The sequence below is a fragment of the Zonotrichia leucophrys genome, chromosome 2 (genome assembly GCF_028769735.1).
Source record: "Zonotrichia leucophrys gambelii isolate GWCS_2022_RI chromosome 2, RI_Zleu_2.0, whole genome shotgun sequence".
Classification (NCBI taxonomy): Eukaryota; Metazoa; Chordata; class Aves; order Passeriformes; family Passerellidae; genus Zonotrichia; species Zonotrichia leucophrys.
In genome coordinates, this window is record NC_088171.1 from 37,494,146 (window position 1) to 37,506,836 (window position 12,691).

Here is a 12,691-nt window from a genome sequence, read left to right on the forward strand (position 1 = left end):
TTTTTTTTTTAAAAAATTCAAAGACATACCCTCTTTCCCCAAATCTCAGGTCTCTTTTAAATACATAACTTTGCTTGAGCAAATAAGATAAAATACAGATAAGAAAATATTGTAAATGCATAGACCAAAATTGATCTGTGACTGCTCGGTAGAGATTGCAGCTCCATGGGTGTTGTCCACAAAGGCTCTTCAGGGCCCTTAAGCCGGGACCCACTGAGACTATTTAGCCACAATTCCTAAGCCCACTCAGACTCTGACCTTCCACCTCATCTCAGCTCAAGTAGCAGAAACCTGAATCCAAACGACTCCCTGGTGGTAGTATGGATGATTGCCAGCTCTGATGAAGCCAGGTGGATTCCACTGAGCTTGTTCTCTCTGTCCCCACACTAGGGATAGAGTTTGGAGTTTGGAGTGCTGTAAGCTTCTCCTAATTTATTCTCCTAGCAACAGATAGTAAGACTTGATTGACACTGGCTTTTTGTTTGGTGCTTTTGCAATAAATAAAGCCACAATGAGTAGTTTTATTGTTCTCCCACCTCAGTTGTTCAGTTTGCATAGCTGTTCCAAGAAAAAAACCCAAACCCTCAAATCAGCATTAAAGGAAGAAGAGGTAAGTTTCTACAGGTTTCTTATTCCTATTATCACAAAGAAGAATCTATAAATTTCCAACAAATGGAAGTGCACAGAAGCAAACAGGTTTGTGCATGACTCTTATGCTGATACATTGTCCCATATCATCATCTCATCTCAGAATTTGTCATAAATGACATTAGAACTATTCAAGAACGATCATAAATATCAAGAATGAATTTCTGCATTAAGCATTAACTTGAATAGGGCTGGGATTTCAATCCTGTTACCCAGTGCAAGTTATTTCCTGCTGTTTTCTTGTTTCTGTTTCAAACATTCTGAGTCACTATTGGGTTAATCATCTACTAAATACTGTCTCCAGGTGGTTTGGGTTTGCTGTTGTTATCTCCATGGCCCCAAGGGACTATACCTTCCAAAGAAGTGAGGGGAGCCCAGGCACTGATATTATGCAATAAATAGAAACAGAAATACATCAGCAACTGTATCAGCATGCTTTCATTTGTACACATTCTGATCTGAACATACGTGCTTTTCGAAGCACTTGGCATGCATCCTGAAGTCTCAAGTTGCTTGAGATTACGTAAGCAGGTAAAAATTATATTTGTTAAGAGGCACTGAGTATCAGGGGGAAAAAAGTGCCTTGTACTAATGAGTGGAGTACAATTAAGAGAAACTGAGTAGGTTAGGGTTTATATTTCATATTTAGGTGACTACTGTTGTGCCCGGTGCGTAATTTTGTCCCATATTCAGATTAAATTTGAATGAGAATTATCACATGTATGATGCTTTCAGGAATGGGGTTTGGGTCTTATTTCAGCCAGGGATTCTGTAGACAAAGAACTAATTGTACCTTATTGTCTTTCTATAAAACAGGGAAATTATTTTCTTTTTACAGAGAGGAAACAGAAATTTAAAAAGTAGCTTTACCTGCGGTTGTGAGATGCTTAACTGCTGCCATGATGAAAGCTGCAATCAAAGCTTGGGATTTTAGAAAGGCAAATTTGGGATACATGGGGAAGCCAGTTAATAGATTGAGAAGTAGGATTCAGATCTTGAGAACTTGAATCATGATCAGAAACAGAATTATTTAAATTCAAAGAGGTGATGATGCTGTTAAGTGAAAAAACTGTAAGGAAGAGTAAAGAATAATTGGGATTAACCAAGCGTTTATAGTTTGTGAACTCTACTCTCTAAGATGTTTGAGAGTCTCTATAGAAAGTCTCTATAGAAATCAAATTAAATTATTCTCAAGTCTTTCTGAATTAGCACAGAAAATAAATGTCTAAAGCTTGTTAATCATATAATCATATAAACATAATCATATAAACCACCTGACTGGAGCTAGTTCTTCTGTATGCTTATGGTGGAGTGTCAAGTACCAAGGACTGCATCAAGTATCAAATAAATTTTTTCCATCAGTTTTCAATGAATTTGGTGACTAAAGAGGACAATAATAGATTACTACTCTTCTCTGTTCCTATCCACCACAACCATTCTTTCTTTGTAAATTCAGGGAGAGGTTTTAGAAAATTTGCTCTTCCTAGATTCTTGTTATTTGCTGATTCCTCTAAGGCCATGCAGATAAGGAGGTATTCTGTCATTGTTTTTTCTCTCATAAGTCTCTGTATTTGGTAGACCTGGTTCTAGAGGTTAATTTTTTTGGCTCCTTGAGCAATGGTTCTGAAATTTTAAAATTTCCCAATCTCTTTCTACATGAGCAGCATGAAGTTTTTTCATTACTCTCTATATATAAAGAACTCAATGATATGTTTCATTTCAAAAGCCTTCTGAAGTTGAAAATTCTCCAGAGCTCCATGATTGTTTTGAACAATTTTAATCTAAAAAAACAAACAATGTCCAAAGGAAATGAGAGTAGAGCAGTAAAAATTATATCTTAGCAGAAGTGAAAATTAGCATCCTATACTTCAGAATTGCAGAATTTGGACAACATCCAGTCTTTATACTGACAATCTATAAGCCTTGGACCAAGAATTTTTTAATATGCATATTTACAAGTCCCATGCAAAGATTAGATTAGATTTCATAGACAATGACAATGGGCTGAACTTGATTGTTGATCGTAGTAATTATTTTTTACAGGCAAACTATCAGAGGAATAATGAACTAACTATTACAAGTGTTTTCATGATTGGCCTTGGGAATGATCCCATTTAAGTTATTGGTAAGTGATATAGAAGATACAGGAATGAAAAGTCAATGTGTAATTGTGAGACATACAGATAACATGAAATGGGGAAGGATCATCTTAATAAAGGGTTGGACCATCAGGCAAGGAGAACCAGATTATTTTGTTGATGCAAGTGATGAAATAGCATGAAATTTACTGGCACAGATTGTAAAGCCAGGAACTTAAGGACCTTGGTCTTGAACAGAATATGCATTTATCAGTTAAGATGGGGAAAAAAAGAAGAAAATACTATTTTATCTGGGTAATGACTATAAGTTGCCATTCGGAGGAACTCTGAAAGTCTATTGCAATTGTGTAGTCCTTTAGAATTGTAAGATGTGCTACCATTTAGGTATTTTCATGTTATTTCATTGTATATAGCATTGACAAGGTGTCAATTTATGCAAATTTTTGGTCACTTGTGTTCAAGAAAGATGACCTTAACACATAAGCAGAGAAAGATTATTGGTATGTTTATGGGAATGGAGAATTAATCTCGTGAAGAGAGATTAAATTAGATGGGTTGTTAAACCTAGACCAACAAAGGTTGGGAGGGGATAGGATGATTCTTCCAGGAGAAAGTGTTAAAGACAAAGAATGCTATTTAACTGAAAAGGTCTTTGTGGCATAAGAGCTATGGTTCTAAAATTGCTGTGAATAAATATAGAGTGGATATTAGCAGAATATTTCACACTATGCTTGGAGTTATTTTTCCAGATATAATAACAGTGTAAAGAACTGAAATTACATGAATGTGATAAGTTTTAAAAGAGTCTGTATGCTTAAATAGGTGAATTTCTGGAACAGAGACAGTGTGATGCAAGTTTTTGGATATTCAATAAGGTGGTATAACCAAGGGTGACTGACCTGAGACTGAACCGTGCTTTATTTGCATCTTCCTCATATTGCAGACTGTATTTCAGAGTTCCTATTGGTGTCTCAAACGGACCAGGAAGAAAATTCTTTGCTTCCTCCCTTCCTAGAAAGAGCTCATTCTCTCCCTCCACTACCCACATAGTAAGGCTGGCAGGAATATGTTGCTTTTCTCTGAATTTTGGGGGTGATTTTACTTGCTAAAATCACTGGGGTGGTTTATTAAATCTCAGCTATCTGCTATTGGAGAGAACATCTCCTCTCCTCTTCTTGCAGGACTGCACATCCCTGTAAACTGGCATTTGGTCACAAGTTTGTTAGAACATGCAAGGAAGCTTTGGGTGGCTTGTGGAGCCTGGTGACACGAGGCACAGAGGTTATGTAAAATCTTCCAAATGAAGCCTGGACTGTAAGGTTGTGTCTAGCTGCACTGGATTTCTGCAGTCAGGAGGTGTTGCAGGTTTCATATGCCTTCAAGGGTCTTAGTACTGCAATGCTGCAGTTTGGCTGGTGCTGGTAGTGCCCTGCTGTGTTGAACTTTTCTCCAGAACACTCGTATCAACGTATCAACAATATGCATTTGCTTCTCCAGACAGATTCAAACCAGCTACAGTAATAGAGAACTTGTACTTCTGGAAGGAAAAAAAACCCAAGGCTTCAAAAGTGTTTGTTAATTTAATAGAACCTTTTCCCTTTAGCTTTAAAGGGAAATTGCACGATGTCATTAGCTCTTTTTCTTTTTTTTTTCTTTTGGTAGTGAAAACCAAAACTAAAGTGATTGGGGTTTCACACATGCTGGAAAAACCACTAAAGGTGCAAACTTTTCATGGTATATTTCTTTTACCTGAAGACAGTTAGACTTTCACAACTCAGAACTGGCCATTTTCAGTGTGAATCATTTGTAAATTAGTGGTTTTACAATATATCCGAGAAATATATAAACTGAAGTTTGACTTCTCGCAAACTCAAAAGGAGATCATTCAGCTATGAGAAACAAATCTGCTACAGGGACTCACTCATCCACATGCAGATCGAAACCAGTGGATTTTGTGTATCAGTGGTATAAACTCATCAGGATCTGCCAGGTAATACTTAGCAGAAATTTTTGAAATCACTTATTCAAATTGTAAAAAGACATCACACTAACAGAAATGGAGGTTTTTAGATGGACTGAAGCTCTATTCTCAAGGCATCAGCAGTAATGTGGAATGAATTGTTCATATCTACATGATTATGTTAAAGAAGACACAATTCATTTCTGGTCCCTTGCCACTATCACCCTGCCTCATAAATTCTATATCCATGTCTTGTAAATGTCTTGCTTAATGAAGCCCACTGGAAACTTGCAGTTCTTACGGGCTTCAGTAGTTCTTTTTTAAGTGTTCCAGTGTAGCAGTCTCCAAGACTTCCACAATGTTTTACTGGTTGTGTTTTGTAATGGTTGGGGCCTTATTATATATAAAGCACATTAGATGCAGATAAGTAATTTTCAAACCACTAGAAACTCCATTTAATTTGTCAAATTAACCTGTATCAAGGATAATAAAATTGTTTTACATATATATGTGTGTGTGTCCAGCTGTCTGATGAGGAACCAAAACATAAACCTTGTAAATAAGAAATCAGTAACAACTGATTGACAACAAGTCAAATGTTCATGCAAGAGGTTAATGAAAGTGGATGTGTTTGGAGGTAAAGTATTTTTTCAGAAAAAAACCTTCTAATATTCATTAAATTTGACCACCTTAGATCAATAATCATATGCTCTCTTTAAAGTGTCTTAGCCTGAGGCTAAGTCCTAGTAATATATTACTGAATTCTCTTTAATTTTAATGGTGAATATATGGTAGAGACCACTGTGGTAAAGATGAAAATTGAATTAGTTTTAAGATATCCTGATGTATGAAATATTTACCACTAGAAAAATCTTCCAAGAAATGGTTACACACCCAAGTGCTGCAAAAACTTTGGTGAAAGAAACCACAAATGCACATTATTAATTATTAAAATGTATATATTATTATATATATATTTTTTTAAGTCCTAGTTTTGCTTGAATAATAAAGTAGTTGTTGGATTTAAGAATTTTACTCTTTTCTCTGGGCATTGAATTAGGTCAGACTCCAGAAGTTTGTTTCTGGATGCAATTGCGAATAACTTCAAAAAGGACATAGAATGAGCTTCTCAAAACTTACAGCACAGGTGCTTGTCAACTCTGAAAGTGCCTGGATTTACTGGGTATCTAACTTTGGACTACTGATTTTATAATTGCACCTAATTTTTATGGCATGAGTAAGTGTGTAAATGCTGTTTGCTTAGGCCTTCATTTCCACAAGGGTCAAGGAACCAGACCAGGTAGAATTTCATGATGTTTTTAGCAGTGCAGCCCAAATCCTTTTCTGTCAGTATTTATTTCAGCAGTTCTGTGCTTATCTTGTTGTCTTCTGTGAATTCTTTTCAGAGGTGCCAAATTTTCTCTATGCAAACAAGACAAGCCAGGCTGAATAACTTTCTAACACAGTGTCTAAAAGTTAGGTATTGGAATATTTGCAACACTTGGCATTTGTCAAATCACTTTGCAGATCTAGCCCCATTTCTGTATGAATTTGCATGGCAATATTTCTTGTCGTTACGGGTTGGATGGACTCAAAATAATAGTGCATGCACTCCTCTGGACCAAATCAGTACTAGGTATTGGAATCAGTTGGTTTCATGAAGTCACAGATCAGTAGTTTCAGGCTGGCCCATTTTCAGGAGAGAAAATGAGCACTTTTTCAGGAATTGCAAGACATTACACTGGCTTCAATGAAAGTGTTAATCAGCAGTGTGATGGATACTTAAAATTAGACCTAATTAATTATTTGGTAGCACAGATAAGTAAAGTAGAATGAGAGATGACATTTTGCTACTAACAACTTTCTACTCCAAGACATTCTCGGGAGAATTCATTGAGGGGATACAGGAACACACAGCCAGGGAGCAGCCACACAGCACCTCACAGGTAACTCACGTTGTCTCACTGAATGTTTATGTAGGACACACATTTTTTTCTTAACATACTTGTGTACGTCTTTTTAAAATCTCAGGTTGCCCTTCTGCTTTCATGTGCCCCACTTTACCTGCAAGCGCCTTTTTCTGTAGAATTCTTCTTTCCCAGAACAGAGTAGGAGCAACCACAGTAATGCAAAAGCTGAGGCAGAGTGAATAAGCAGCTGGGGCTCTGCAGAGGGCATTGAGGAAAGAAGAGTGTGCAGTTGAGTCTTTAGCTCTGTGATAAAGTGGACAGACTTGCTGCTCACAGTTGAGAGTGCTTTAGAGAGAAGTGATCTTGAATGTGGCATAGTTCTAGTTCAACAGATAGGATTTAGGCACTCACAGACCTTCTATTGTATTAATTTAGCGTAAAGCTCACATCTAAGCTCAATTTTCCCGGCTGCTCACAGTCAGAATTTGGCTCACCCTCCAGACTGCTTCTCCAGATGGAGAAAGTCAGCTGTGGTCCAGGGCTGACTTTGTTTTGAACTCTGCCCATGAACAAAGAATTTATTTGGCAGGTAGTAGGTCAGGCTTGAGTTTGCTCACCTGTGAGTCATCTAAGCTGGTATGTAAACTCAGGCACTTGAAATTTGTGATCAGAAAAGGGAACTTACAGAGCCATGGGGTTGAAAAACTGAGTGTGTACACCAGACTGGTGTCCCTCCCAGGCAGGGAGTTGGCTAGGTTTTGATTACTCAAGTGATAATGGCTGAATCACTCTATCAGACAACCAAGCACTTTTATAGGATGGTTTGGCAGAAGAGAAGATGTTACTGTTAATCCGTAAGTAGGCTGCTGAAATCTTAGAGGCTGTTGTGGAAAGGCAGATAAGGCAGATAGAGAGTATGAGTCATGCAGTAAGAAAAATCAAAGAATAGATTTATGATCATGAAGAGATCTGACAGTGGCTCTGCTTATAAAATGAGAGCTTAAAGAAGGTTGGTGTATTCTGTGGGACTCTCATTTTGCTTGAGATCCCCAGTTTCACTATGGAGTAACAAAGGGGATTTTATTGCCTCACTTGAATTAACAATAAGGTTGTTTTCCAAAGGGCAGGCTGCTACACACACACACACACACGCACACACACGCACACACACACACACACAATCCCCAGCTTCCCATACGTTCCTTAACTCAGCTATAGCAATGCCACAGCTGAAGAGTGAGTCACATCAATAAATTAACTGTATTTTTTTGTTAGTCTTCTGTCAGATCAGTGAGCTGAACTGAATCAGCACTGGATACAAGTGAAACATCAGTAAGGTATGCTTTGGCAAGGGAAAGGAGACAAGCAGCATTGTGAAGTTAAATTGAATTTAAGTCCTGAAGTGAGGCTGCATTCTTAGATTGATGGAACCAATGTGACCAGATTAGCAGCTGGTTTAAAGTCATATAGCTTAACTGTTTTTAATAGCTCTACTCTTGTTTGCATCTGTTGATCTAGATTAGTTTAGAGGTATAAATTCACAAGCTGGTAAGCAACTAGTTTCTCTTCCTGTTTTCTTCCTGTTTTTCAGCAGAAAGTTCTGATATATCTGCTCTTTCAGAAAAGCCTTTTAAAAAAATGAAAAAGGAAATTCTGCTATAAATCCATAAAAAGCTTAAACTCAAGCAAAAGAATATCTTGGCAGCTAATTTTATGGGGTTATTTTGCAATTGTCTCTTCTTCATCCAGAGATGTTTCTAAGAGTTTGGACTTTTTGTGCAGGCACGTTTATGCATGTATGTCTGTGGCCATGCATTCATGTTGCAAAAAATACCATGTATTAGCACTCAAGTGATTCTCTCACTAGTTTTTCAGTAACATATTTCCCAGAAAAGAAGATGAAGTGAGAATTCCATGATAGGAAGCAAGAAACTTCTAACTGCCAAAAGCTTAGAAACTGACAGTCAGTAATTTTTACTTTTATTTGTTAATAATGAAAGCCAAAGGCATTACCTACTCTTTTTAAAGACTCTCCTCTCTATGACAAGACTTTATGGTTTGAGAGTGCTGAAGTAAGATGCACAGACAGGTAGAAATTTCTATGGGGTTTCCATTCTAGGTTAAAAGAAGGGGTCTCTCCAACTTCAGCAGGTTCATAGAATGTAGGGTTCAGAGATGTTAATCACTGCTACTTTTATCATGCAGTATTATTAAGATCAATGTTTTTTGTTACCAAATTAGAGCAAACTTCAGAGCAGTTATTAACACAAGTCCACATTTACTGAAAGAACTGGGCACCTTCACGTGCACTGCAATAGCTGGGAGTTACACAATATCTATATCATTTTTCACAGCTTTGTCATTAGCTGGTAATGATTTGATTATTTTGCAGATGAATCACAGTATAAATCTCTTTCACAAACACTACCTCCAAGTATTAATCAAAACCATTAAGGCAAAGCAGTCAGTGCAAATTAAAAAATTTGCATGTCTAAATTAAAAATTACAGTAATACATCATAAATAAATCTTTTAAATTCTCTATGGTCTGTATGAGCATCCCCTTTTTGTGCCTGTAATGAGCCCATGAATACAGCTCCTTCCCCCCCCCCCCATCTTTTTAATCAGGCTGTAATCAAATTTTATAGGTAGAATTCAGGTCTTTCACTTTAAAGTCCATGTTGGGTCTTATTTGAGAATGAAATTATTTTTTCTCTTCATTTTCTGGAACCCAGCAAGAGAGACTGAAAGACACAGACTCAAAGACAAGTGTGAAAGACAGGAGTTCAAACCCATCACATATAATTTGCAGTGTCTTTGGCTATAACAAAGTAAATATTTGCAAAGGGTGATATATCTTATGCAAATAACTTTGAACTATGAAGAAAATGACTGAGTTGTGTTTTAGGTACTATTTCTTTTTAGAGCTATTAACACCTTATTTCCAGCATGGAAAAGATTAGAGGAACTCTCATTAATTTAAGCCACTACTGAGATACAGAACACACTCTGCTTCCCTATAAATAAATTCAGGACATGTTTAAGAACAGCTCAGCAACCTTGCATTTTTTAGCTAATTACTGTCCTTCACTTGAAAAGCAATATTCAGGTTACAGAAGTTTGCTGGCCTGTTGCTGCAATTTTATTTACAGTTTGATGAGGTTGGCCTGATATATGAATTTTGTTTGTCCCCTTAGCTCTGGCAAAGGACATTTTGGGAAGAAATCTGTTGCAAAGCAGCAAGTACAGATTTCGAAGTGTTTGCCAGTTGACACTTTTCAGAACCATGACCTCCCCTGTGCAGAGTTTGCTGTGACCAATTCCAGCATCAGCCACTTTTTTCTCTCTGATCTTTTGGCTTTGCTGCCTCACAGCAGTCTGATGGCTGAACTGCCCACTCGGAAAAAGGACCTTTATACTTACTCTGGAATGACCCCAAGAAGGAACTGGAGGATCCAAAAACTTTCCCCCTTCAATGGTTTCGTTTCAAGGTCACTAGCTTGTCTTTTCCTTGAGGGAACACAGTAAGAGGTTAAACATACAAATGTAAACCTAGGAAGAAAAAAAGAGAGGTAATTAAAAGCAAAGTAAAACTAATAAAAAAAAATGCTTCTTGATTGGACTAGATTTACACATGAACTACACAAAACATAAAAAAAACCTAAATAAAAACAAACCTTGCATGTCCTACCTTCCTCTGCTAATAAATCTCCATGGGAAGAGACAGGGGCTTAGTTATTTATCAATTGGTTGCTGTGCCATTTGGGTGGCTGAAGACAGAAGGACTTTTACAATAATTAGTAACTTACTTTTCAGAGGAACATACCTAAGAATGTGCTTCAAGACAAGTCTGAATATGTGTCCTAGCCCACTTCTGCATTGTTGCTTTGAACAGAAATGGTTCATTTCTGTTGCATTCCACTGTACTTACATATGGAGTTCAGCATTAGATTTTCAAATTAAGAGGGAAACTTGAAGTCTTCAGAATTGCATGTCAGGATATTTTGCTTCATGGATTTGATGTAGCTTTCCAGTCCACAGACAAATCTAGTTCCTGACTATTAACTTCTACTTAGATTTAGGAACTGAAAATCAAGATTCAATATTTTGAGCTAGGCTTTTAGATGTGGTGAAATTTTAGATCTGGTGTCGCTTTTCTATTAGATAACAATTACTGGTTTGTAATTTGGCAATTCTATAATATTTTCACTTATGCTTTCAAAAGAGTTTACAAAGCATTGCATTTCAGACAATGTTTTCAAATTATAATAACAAGAATGTACCTGTTTCAGATGATACTTCAGACAATGTTTTCAAATTATAATAACAAGAGTTTACCTGTTTTGTACAGGAAATTCAGATATGAAAACTGTTCACAACTTGTCTCTCAGCATATGAGGTCCATTAAAAGGTGTGAGCGTAGGATCTGGTAGTGCTCATTGACCATTTGGACAAAAAAACCAACAACAACAACAACAAAAAAAACCATAATGCCATGAATCCACTAGATATGAGAGAAAGTAAATCACTTTCAAATTCACAACTCACTTACCTTGTTGAAACAAGATTCAGAGAAACCTTTTTTAATTTAAAAAATTGCTTTGAACCAATCACTTCAGTTAATTTCTATAAGGACCATTCAAGTCCATATAGGAGGTGGATCAGACCCTGCCTCTTTATATTTACCTGTAATTGAGATGTCATTAGCAACTTATTTGTCTTTTATTTTAGATTTTCTCAGACAGAGTGAAGATTGTATCAAAAGAGCCTTAGAATTTAGAAAACAATTCCAAGATTGTTGCTTTATCAAGGCTCAAAGGAAAGCTTCCAACTCTTCCATTGTGAGACTGGCTAGGACTTGTATGGAGAAAGTATACAAAGTAAAATATATTTCGTTTCTACAAAACCTATGGAAATATGTACTACCACAACAGCTGTGAGCTCACCAAGACTGTGAAGGAAGGAAGGAAGGAACTTGCTGTGCAGTTGACCTAATAGTCAGAACTTTATTAACAGTGAGAATTACTTGACATTTTCTTCTTATGAGGATATTTGGGAAGATAAAGGTCTCCAGGCCTCCCGATAAAGGTCTCTAAACCATTATAAGAGACAACAGAATCATACAGATGCACACATTCCCCTCACCATACATTTCCATAATTTTGCCTGCCATAATCTCCTGCTTCTTATTTATCATTGTGGGGGTGTCATTTGTTGTTTGTTTTTATTTTCTTTTCTGTAGTAGAGACTTAATGTAAAGACACTACATGAGAGAGTAATTGTTTTTCCATTTATAAAGTCTCCTAGAAAGAAAATTCTGCTTAAAGCATTTAATTAAAGAGCATTGTGACTTTACTACATATTATTTCTACTTTTAAAATTCTGTGCTCCAAAATTTTCTTTCTACTAACCAGTCTATGTATGTAGCAATTATAGAATGATAGAATATATTGGGCTGGAAGGGACCTTAAAGATCATCAAGACATCCCCTTACTGTGGGCATGGACACCTTCCATTAGACCACATTTTTCAAAGCCACATCCAGCCTGACCTTGAACATTCCTGGGGCTGGGGCATCCACAACTTCTCTGGGCACCCAGTTCCAGTGCCTCATGTGTAGCAGTTCATATATGTCATGCTTAGCATCAGGTTTACACTCACGCATTCATTTAGTTTGCAGATTTCTTATTGTAGAATCTCTTAGGATTAAAGAAAGAAGGAATTCATTTACTTTGGTATAAACTGGCAAAACAGAGGGATTTCAAGATTTGTAGAAGCATTTAAGCATTATGTGCTGTAGCTAGATTGAAATGCCTTGAGCTCCCTGTTGTCTAGTCTGCTGTGCTGATTGGGAATCTGGTAAGAGTGCCAGGCTGTAACTCACTCAGGTCTCCTTCTAGCAGCATGACCAGAGCTGGTATTCTAAAAGGGCTACTGAATCCACAGGCACAGTGAAAATTCCAGATGATATCTAAATTCAGGAACATACATATCTCTAAATCATTAGTCACTCTGCCCAACTAATTTTTTTGAATTAACCTTTTAGTGGTTGAGTAGGGAAATTCCTTTTATTTA

At 36.9% G+C, this 12,691-nt stretch overlaps 1 long non-coding RNA gene across 1 annotated transcript; it reads left to right on the forward strand.

Moving 5' to 3' along the window:
* Positions 1-1,055: 1,055 nt before the first annotated feature.
* LOC135443097 (uncharacterized) lies at positions 1,056-5,011 on the forward strand. The gene is made up of 4 exons (XR_010438809.1): positions 1,056-1,179; positions 2,692-2,773; positions 3,691-3,796; positions 3,929-5,011. It is a non-coding gene; the product is annotated as an uncharacterized LOC135443097 (long non-coding RNA).
* Positions 5,012-12,691: the final 7,680 nt, after the last annotated feature.